General features: G+C 38.3%; 2 protein-coding genes across 2 annotated transcripts in view; both read left to right on the top strand.

Moving 5' to 3' along the window:
• Nucleotides 1-9,964, top strand: part of LOC124260225 (polypeptide N-acetylgalactosaminyltransferase 5-like) — a 142,881-nt gene that overhangs the window by 61,008 nt on the left and 71,909 nt on the right. The gene's annotated exons all lie outside the window — the stretch shown is intronic.
• The window catches only part of LOC124260223 (polypeptide N-acetylgalactosaminyltransferase 1-like), an 86,910-nt gene that overhangs the window by 38,960 nt on the left and 37,986 nt on the right, over nucleotides 1-9,964 (top strand). The gene's annotated exons all lie outside the window — the stretch shown is intronic.

Genomic DNA, 9,964 nt, shown 5'->3' with positions numbered 1-9,964 from the left:
TTTTTACAGATGAGTCCAGGTTTAACATTTCCCATAGTGATGGACGTCAACGTGCCTATAGACGCGCGTGGAAGAACGTTATGCACAGGCCTGTGTCTTGGAGAGGAATCGCTTTGGTGGTGGTTCCGTGATGATTTGGGGTGGAATAACAGCAAGCCAAAGAAGTCCTTTTAATTGTTCAGGCCAACTTAAGTGGTGTGGGCTACAGGGATCAGATTCTTCGACCGGTGGCAATTTCATTTCTGCAACGTCATGGCCCCGGGTTAACATTCCAACAGGACAATGCCCGCCCTCGTACGGCAAGGGTTGCTATGGATTTCTTGCAACACCACAACGTTGACTTACTGCCTTGGCCTGCAAATTCACCGGATCTCTCCCCGATAGAGCATGTTTGGGGCGAGATGGATCGACGTCTACGTCGTCTTCCTCATCCGCCAGATAACGTCCTTGACCTTGCAACAGAACTTGAGAGAATCTGGCGTGACATCCCACAAGCCTTCCTTGCACGTTTGATAGGCTCTATGCGTCGTCGATGCACTGCTGTTCTAAATGCCGATGGTGGACATAGCCGTTATTGAGCTTGTGACATGGTCGTTTGACCCCTGTCCCGCTTGTGGACTCGTGACGTCATTGTGATTGACTTTTCAATTGAAATTCTCCCGACTTCTTATGGTCTCATGATCCCTCCATTAAAGTTTATATGTATCTTTGACATTGTTATCGTACTTATCAACTGGGATAATATTTTGACAATGCACAGTTTCTTTGTGTGGCTAGTATATATGGTACCGGGTCATTTCACCCAAAACACGTTCACCCCAGCACAGTTTCACCCCAACTCGTTTCACCAGGGTTGTTTCACCCCGTCAGGTTCACCCCGTTTAGAGATTGTTTCACCCAAGCAACAATTATTATCATTATCAACCATACGATTGTTTCAACATTTTATTCATCTATTTATAGTGTCGAAACAGCATATTCAGATTGTCGAACACTTGGTACGACTAAGTATTACCTGTCTTGATGGCGATGACAAGTTGCACACTGCAGTCCATCTTGACGACCGTTTTACTCTAAACTGGTTTTATGAAAACTGTACATAACAGGTGAGGTGAAACGGGATTTAACGTCGTACTTAAGGTTATTTTGCTCATATGACGACGTGCATGCGTGTGTATGTGTATGTGTGGCTGCTTGTACTAGCCCAGACGTAAGCTTCTTTATTTTCGTGAGTGCGACGTTTCGATACAGATTCTTGTACCGTTGTCAAGCAATGTTATCCATAAAACTTGTTATATATTGTACGTCTCAACTTCTAAAATGCCACTCAAACAAGTCAGACGTAAGCTGTTTTTATAGTGCTAGCTCACTGTGATACAATGCCGCCAGGCGCGTAGCAAGTCAATCTAATTAGTGTAAGCCCGATAGGTTGCAAAGCTATATATTTAGATAGTTTTGTGTGTTTGCCCAACTTTTTTAGCAGCAATCATGAGTACGCCCAGGTTTTTTTTAATGGTAGCTACGGCCCTGGCCGCAGTTAAGCATGAATACCCCATTCAGACACCAGTACTTGTTGTACCCATTACTGACATTAATAAATTGATATTTCTGCTCGATCCTACTCTCATGCAGCTGCTTCGTTATAAAAACATATCCCCAACCCCCCACCCCCCTCAGTGATGTAGAACTAGCCCTATATAAATATCCTTCTTATTATATTTGGGTATATATGAACAGCACTTCTGTTTTCTTCTGTGGTGACAGCCATGATATATTTATTATAGCCCAAAGTGAATACATTCACAGATGGTCGGTAAACATTGACCTCAAATTATTACGCCTTATATCAATGAAATCAATCATATATTGACATGAAATACAAACTACAACACTGGTTGAATGAAAAGACAAGTGATAAGATCATTTCTTTATTATCCCCAAGGGAAATAGTTTGGAGTTGGGGGTGAGGTCAATTTTAATTAACTGTTAAAACGTGACATGTTACATTAAAAACGTCATGAATCCTCCGTAAAATATGCAATAGAAAAACAAGTAAAAGTTACAATTTAAAATAAGAGTTGTTTCTTTTTAAGAACACTTGGAGTGAGTGAGTGTGTGCGTCCGTACGCTCAGCTTGCAAGTGAGGGACTGACACCTGATAAAAGGAATCCGTGCAGCGCATGCCTACCTCAAGCATTGTTCAGCAGCCCCGGGCGCTGCCGGAGATTACCGAGTTAAATCCAAATAAATATAGGTATTTAGTAATATAACCTGAGCGAGGCGTTGGCAAGTTTAGTCACATTTAAGCTCCAGCTGTTTCTTTATGTGTGACTGAATGCTCGGATCATAACTGTAGACAACTGTCTCCCTAGGGGAATGGGGAGCTGCGTACATCTACAAGCACACGAAGCAGGAGGAGGGGGAATACAGAGAAGGAAAGAAGAGAAATGGCTTCAATCAACTGGTGAGCGACCGTATCTCTGTGCATCGGCGTCTGCCAGACAGTAGGCTTGAAGAGTACGTATATAAACAAAATCAAAACGAAACTTATTGAAAATTCCTGCTTGTATCCATGTTATCTTTCTGACTATATAAGTAGTCACATTATCACACACGTCATGTAAAGCAAATACGTTATTTGGTTGGACTTTCTTTGTTATATCGAACCTTTTCTATCAGGTGCGCATGTATGTTCACGTTACCAATACTCGGTGTAGATATAAATATATATTACATTTCTGATTACTGTTATAATACAATACACACAATCAAGAACGTCCCAGCTTGCAGACAAGAATTCCAACACCTGACATATTCATAATAATATTATTTTCATTTGATCTTAACATTTCATGTGTAAAATTCTGCAATCGACATCTGATTATATACAATGCTACCCAGAGGTACCAGCTTGCTGACATTAGAGAACGTAAGATATTAATATAAATATGTTCAATTGCTGGCTTTAATATTTTCTAGTGATCTATTAAGACATTATAGAGTTTTCAACGACATTTCATGTGAAAACTTATGTATTGATGACTGCGATTGTCATCTAATTTTATACAATGCTACACAGAGGTCCCAGCTTGCTGAGCTCAGAGAACTTACGATATTAACATAAATACGTATATTCAACTGCTGGCTTGTATTTCTAGTAATCTATTTATTAATATAATTTTCATCGATGTTTTAGCATTCAGCGCCCGCTAAAAATGTTTCATTGTATATATCGACACATTTCAAATCGTCAAGGTTATATTTGTCTTCACAATTTGCCGAAATGAATATTGATTGATAATATTTTGCGATCCAAAATGTAAGTGAGTGAGTGAGTGAGTTTAGGTTTACGCCGAACTCAGCAATATTCCAGCTATATGGCGGTGGTCTGGAAATAATCTTGTCTGGACCAGACAATCCACTGATCAACAGCATGAGCATCGATCTGCGCAACTGGGATACGATGACATGTGTCAACCAAGTCAGCGAGCCTGGCCACCGATCCCGTTAGTCGCCTCTTACGACAAGCATAGTCGTCTTTTGTGGCAAGCATGGGTTGCTGAAGACCTGTTCTACCCTGGATCTTCACGGGTCAAATGTAAGTGTACTTTGTCACTAATGTCTAGGTTTTGTTAGACATGGATATTTAATTTTTGCCGGTACACACATTTCAACAAGAGGTTTCAATATTATGCTATTCAGAAACAAAATAACCCAATCAGTTACTTTAGAAAACAAATAAACATAAACAAATATCCATATCACTTCTTAAAGTCAAAAAGTGTTTTGATGCAAAGAGAAATGTTGGCCATTATTCTTGCTTCAAGCCATAATGAATGCATTCACCAAATACGCAGGCATAACGAGGAGGAGGTTGTAAATTGCTAAGTTACTTTTCTGAAATAGTATCATTGAGGAATGGCATTTAGAACTGATGCACTTAAATGTGAGAATATGTGGATGTAAACTTCTTTATTTTGGTATCCTTCACCGCATGAAAAAGTATGAAACGTCGTGTTACTCACAATAAAGAAGTTGACCGCCATAAAACCTCGCCTTCAGGTATTTCTCCAGGTATATATTTGACAATATACATTGTAGGTGAAGGAATGAAGTGAGTGAGTGAGTGATTTTAGTTTTACGCCGCACTCAGCAATATGTCAGGTATATGGCAGTCTTTAAATAGTCAGGTCTGGACCAGACAATCCAGTGATCAACACAATGCGAATACGATGACATGTGTCAATCAAGTCAGCGAGCCTCACCACCCTATCATGTTAACGTCAATCAAGTCAGCGAGCCTCATCACCCTATCGTGTTAACGTCAATCAAGTCAGCGAGCCTCACCACCCTATTATGTTAACGTCAATCAAGTCAGCGAACCTCACCAACCTATCATGTTAACATGTCCATCCATCCACATCCTGGTCATAAAATAAAATAATGAAAGGTGTATAACTGAAGGTTGATTACAATGTGAACTACCATACCCTTTAAGTACACTGGGTGGTTGGACAATAACGCTTCTGCATATAATTATGAACAAAACCTAAGTGTATTGCGTTGTAATGGAGTTGTGCTAGGGATATCTGTGAGTGACTATGAGTTTAGCAGCATCAAGCAATATCTTAAATGTATTTGAACACAACTTTAGACACCTCATATGTGTTATTATCCATTGAGTTTGGACCATACTCATTGATACGTTTTCACTGCAAGGTTGCTTCTCACGTCCAGTGGGAAGTTGTTCTTTGGATACTGGAGACAGGCCAGTTCTAGCGTCGACGTTGTGTATATTAAACGGTTTGGTGTCGAATACATTACCACTTGACTATTGTTTACACTTCACAGATGCAAGTCACGTGTGTACCCGACAGATCTCCCTACAGCTAGTGTCATCATATGTTTCCATAACGAGGCTTGGTCCACTCTCCTCAGATCCGTCCACAGTGTCCTTGACCGCTCCCCTGAACATCTCATAAGGGAGATAGTTCTCGTTGATGATGCCTCCACGCAAGGTACAGAATGTACAGACGATCAGCATGATACATGCTAGATGTTAAATGTGTAGGGTACACCTGTTATTCCCTGGTTTGCAATTGTCTTACAATGAACAAGCATCACCAATGAATTTTCGTTACATTTTCGTATTTTCCTCCCTTTTCTTGGTGTTAGGGCTTTTTTAAGTTCTATTTTATAAACATGGTTTGATTGTTTTGGTATTCAATATATTTTGCGGTCCCTTGAAGTCTATTCTGAACAAAGAAATATGTTTTACTTTTCCTGTGTTTCAGGCTAGTTGCTCGTGTAGCATATCAGTTTCAAGAATAGTGATACAGTATGTCAAGTTTTATGTTGTCGCCCGTTGCAACAAAACAAAACGATATTGGTATGTCTGTGATTCAGTTTTTACACATCTCAGATAGCAGAATGTTTAAAACACTGCCGATAACGATGTCTGCCCTATATCCCACTTGCAGACCACCTTAAGGCACCTTTGAAAAAGTACATGTCAAAGTTGGACAAGGTGAAGATTGTCAGACACCGGAAGCATCAGGGTCTAATCAGAGCGAGGCTGACCGGATGTGAAGTGGCTGCTGGTCCGACACTGGTGTTTCTGGATTCTCATATTGAATGTTACCCAGGTAAATATGTTTTTCAATAGTGGGACATATGTTGGACAAGGTGAAATATGATCAAATAGGTAATAGCTGGATAATAATGCGCTAGGTACAAGGACATGCCATAATTTGTTAGAGTATGACATTTATTTGTTCAACACAATGGAATATGGTAAGCGAATACCAATGTATTGATATGATAGTTGTGACATAGCTAGTACGGTTTCACGTGTCTAGGGATGTATTCCCGTTAAGTCCCGCCGTTTCAGCACTCTGGAGGATGAACCACAATGTGAAACCTTCATCCCACTGTGAAGAGCTGCGAGCACAGACAAATTGTTGACAATCCTAGAAACATTCCAGTCACATTGAAATGTTTAAAATATGCCAAGGACGTACCTCTGAACAGAGAATGCATTGACCTGAACAACAGAACCACCCCCATCCGAGTTGCATATACCAGTTTAACTTAAAATGGAAACTAGGTTAAACATATTTAGTTCACAAGGCATTAAATACATCTGGGTGCACAAACGAAGAACCTCAGCGGTAATCGATTTCAGACGATTACAATCGCCTGTTCCAAGATCCTACACGAGTCATAGTCAATTCCTTCGATGTAAGATTACTGCAATACTTGAGTTTCAGAATGTAAATTAAGCTCGAAATCATACATCATGGATCAGATCGATATCATCAACTTAACGATTTGTTAACTTTGTGTTTACAAATATCTGAGATAATGGTGGGCATAGATAGCTGTGAGTACCAATAATGGTAACAATAATTGGCAATAATACAGTGCCACCTTGTATTAATAAAAGTGTTCAAATTGAATGAAGGTAAGGAATAGCATCATAAATACGAATAGTTTTTTGTTTTAAAAATGCATACATTAGCAAATCCATCATATCAAGCGAACAATCTTCTTTTGTTCTTATTCAAATTATTATTATATATGTTCTAGTGTTTTTCTTAAATGATACTTATGTTTGCAGAATCAGCGTTGTATAGCGGAACCCTGCTATCTTGAACCTAGGTGTCTATATCTCTATTTTAGGTTGGTTAGAACCACTACTTGATCGCATTCGACAGAATCCCAAAATTGTGCCTTTTCCAATGGTAGACCAGATTGGTCACGAAACCTTTTATACGGGTATCATGAATACAACCAACCGCTTAGGAGTATTTTCGTGGAGATTCATGTTCAAGTGGGGGTATGTCGAAAATGACAGGAAGAGTCAACTGAAGACACCTACTGATCCTATCAGGCAAGTTTTGTACAAAGTCAATTTATACTAACAGAGAAAGCAACATGCTTAATTAAGCAAAGAAAAAAAAATGAATATTAAATATTGCTTCTTTCAGTAAATGTTCATTAAATCTCATTAAGCCCGAGAGACACTTCACTACTCAACACCTGGAACCCCTCGCCGATTGCCCTGCTCGCTGTTGCGAGCTAATTAGTGCTATTCACACCTGATTTCCCTTGCAGGTTTCGGGAATGACAGGAAACTGTCTAGTCGTACAAACAAGCTCTGGTTGTTTAATTGTGTCGTAAAGATACAAGTTAAAAGAAAGCAGGTGTGGTACATATGTGGTACATATGTGTTGCAACGTTTTATGTAATTTTATTGCAAGTTTCTCTTGTAAACCTTTGGCGGCTTGTACATGTATATTTTATCAACATATGTATGTATTCTTTGTATGTAAGAGATGAGACATACATAAACAAATTCGTTCTCTCATATCATTGTGTGAGGTTTAATTTTACAAAACATCTATGACAATGACATACATGCTTAATTATCTTCTACAATATTAGCTTTTTTGCCGATAGATTTCTAGTGTATACTGAATATTTCAAGGAAAGTACTATTACGCTAGTTTGTGACTTACATAGAGAACATTCATAACTTTGTTTAATCTAGATTTAATACAAAAACACACGTTATCATACGAACATACAAATACACATTGTATAATACAGATTCCTTGTATAGACATAAAACAATGATAGGGCATCATCAAATTTCCCCAAGAGAACGTGCCGTATCTCAATTATTCATTATAGTGGCTGATCATTTGTTGTCTATGACCAATCGTATCATGAGATACCTGTCACAGAGGAAGGGACAGGTGATGGGGCGTGGGCGAAACTTCTGAAGACCACGTTTGGTCACTCAACAGCTGGATAGAGATTAATTATTGGCTATACCGTTGACCAGTCAATATGCTGGGTTTCGGCTTTAACAACTCATTTGCAAGCTATCATGTAACAGTTTGTGTATTGTAAGCATACATAATCGCAACGACCTATGAAATATACACATAAGACAAATAGGAGTAGATAGATTTCAGAGATCGAAAACACATTTTATTGTTTTTCGATAAGTAAAACAAAGTGATTGAAATCCAACCATTGAGTAGAGATAGCATATATTTCCATATACATTTTACGCACACAACTAGTACATAAAACATAATGGTTTGCTGTACATGTATATATAATCTTCACCTTGATACGAGTGAATTTCCAAATTAAAGTACACGTATTATTGAAATCAAAAAGTGACACGACACTGAATTATTATAATGTATAAACTTGCAGTTGAATCCCCCAAATATTTATGAAGATGGGCGTGCCTATATAAATATTGAATGTAAACAAGGTTCATAAGATTACAGATGTACATGTACACGTAAACATTACAAAGAGGGGCGTGACTCCATAAAGCTGGTTGTCCAATGATGTCGCATCTGTTTATTTTGCACTTGTCACGGGACGAACCTTTCAACAAGGACGTAACTACATATGCATTCTACGGGAGGCTGTTATTTCAAGGTCTAAAGATGTGTTCAATTATCTCATTACTGTAATCTGATTATACGCATGTGTATCGATACCGTAACTGATATACAAAGGGAGCCGGGAACCAGCTTAACTGCTTCAGGAGGTCAGATACGGTTGATCGTCCAATCTTCACATCAAACTTCTGCTCAGCTGTGTTGATTGTCGGATTAACGAATGTTTTTAAAAAGTATTTACAATAATCAGTTGCTAGATTGGTGTGTCGGAATAACGAGAGTAATTATCACTGTTTTAAATGGTTCCCTAATTTTTGGTCGGATTAACGTGATTGTCGGATTAATGAGTGTCGGATTAACGAGAGCTGACTGTACTATCCAGCTTTTATTGACGATGGATCAATAGAGACTGAATTCATTGATACACGTGATAATTACACCCGATTTGATAATTGCAGAGATCAAATACAAATGTTTTACACAATGCTCATGTAAATAGCAAAGAGAACTGACAATTCAAATCAACATGAAACTTTCAACAGCTTGAACAAAAATGCTTGAAATACCTTTGTATGGCTTACATGTAATAACTTATGATATTACTTCTGTCCATGTGTGACAATGTTTTGAATTACCAACTTACTGTGTTTTGTAATAAACGTAGTAAAAGATTCATTCCTGTAATAACACTGACATGTATATATATTCGAAGCAAAGGCGCGACTTATCACTTTATATTTGATTAGGTAACATTATCAAATATATATTACGGAAATAACTAGTTACATTTCAGTAAGCTTTAAATTAGAAACTTTAGTTATGTCTAATCTATTCGAGCTTGGATGTATAAGGGGGCGGTGGGGTAGCCTAGTGGTTAAAGCGTTGGCTCGTCACGCCGAAGACCCGGGTTCGGATCCCCACATGGGTCCAATGTGTGAAGCCCATTTCTGGTGTCCCCCGCCGTGATGTTGCTGGAATATTGCTAAAAGCGGCGTAAAACTAAACTCAGTCAGTCAGTTGGATGTATAATTATTTGTGTTTGTACATTATGTTTAATTATATGAAACATGACAACGTAATAATACCTACAACGTAAATTCAATCTATGCTATTGTGTTTGAATACTTTGTATGTCCTTGAAATGTTGTATATTGTTTTCTATTTATTATCCATGGAACTTGGTTTTCCTTTATTTATTAGGAAGTTGAAGAAAATATAATCTTCAGTAACCTCTAAACCATTACATCTAATTCATTCAATGTGCATAAGAAGCATTTTAGTATCCGTTCCCAATGAAGAGTACCAGACACTTACCTCTGTAAAAACATTAAAATCCCCTTTCTCGCCGACATGCGTTCATTTGCCAAACGCTGTATAAGCCTACGATAGTGATTAGCAATTGCTATCAAAACACTTTAAATACTTCTTCTGATTGACACTAAAGGTAGCATCTCTCGTAAGAAAATCTAATATTTGTTCAGTACTACTAAATGGGTTGAAATGATAGGTACACTGCGATTTTTAAAAGTACGACA

This window comes from Haliotis rubra, unplaced genomic scaffold (genome assembly GCF_003918875.1).
Source record: "Haliotis rubra isolate DU_JTF1 unplaced genomic scaffold, ASM391887v1 Scf756, whole genome shotgun sequence".
Lineage (NCBI taxonomy): Eukaryota > Metazoa > Mollusca > Gastropoda > Lepetellida > Haliotidae > Haliotis > Haliotis rubra.
This window is presented reverse-complemented; position numbering and strand designations above follow the sequence as displayed.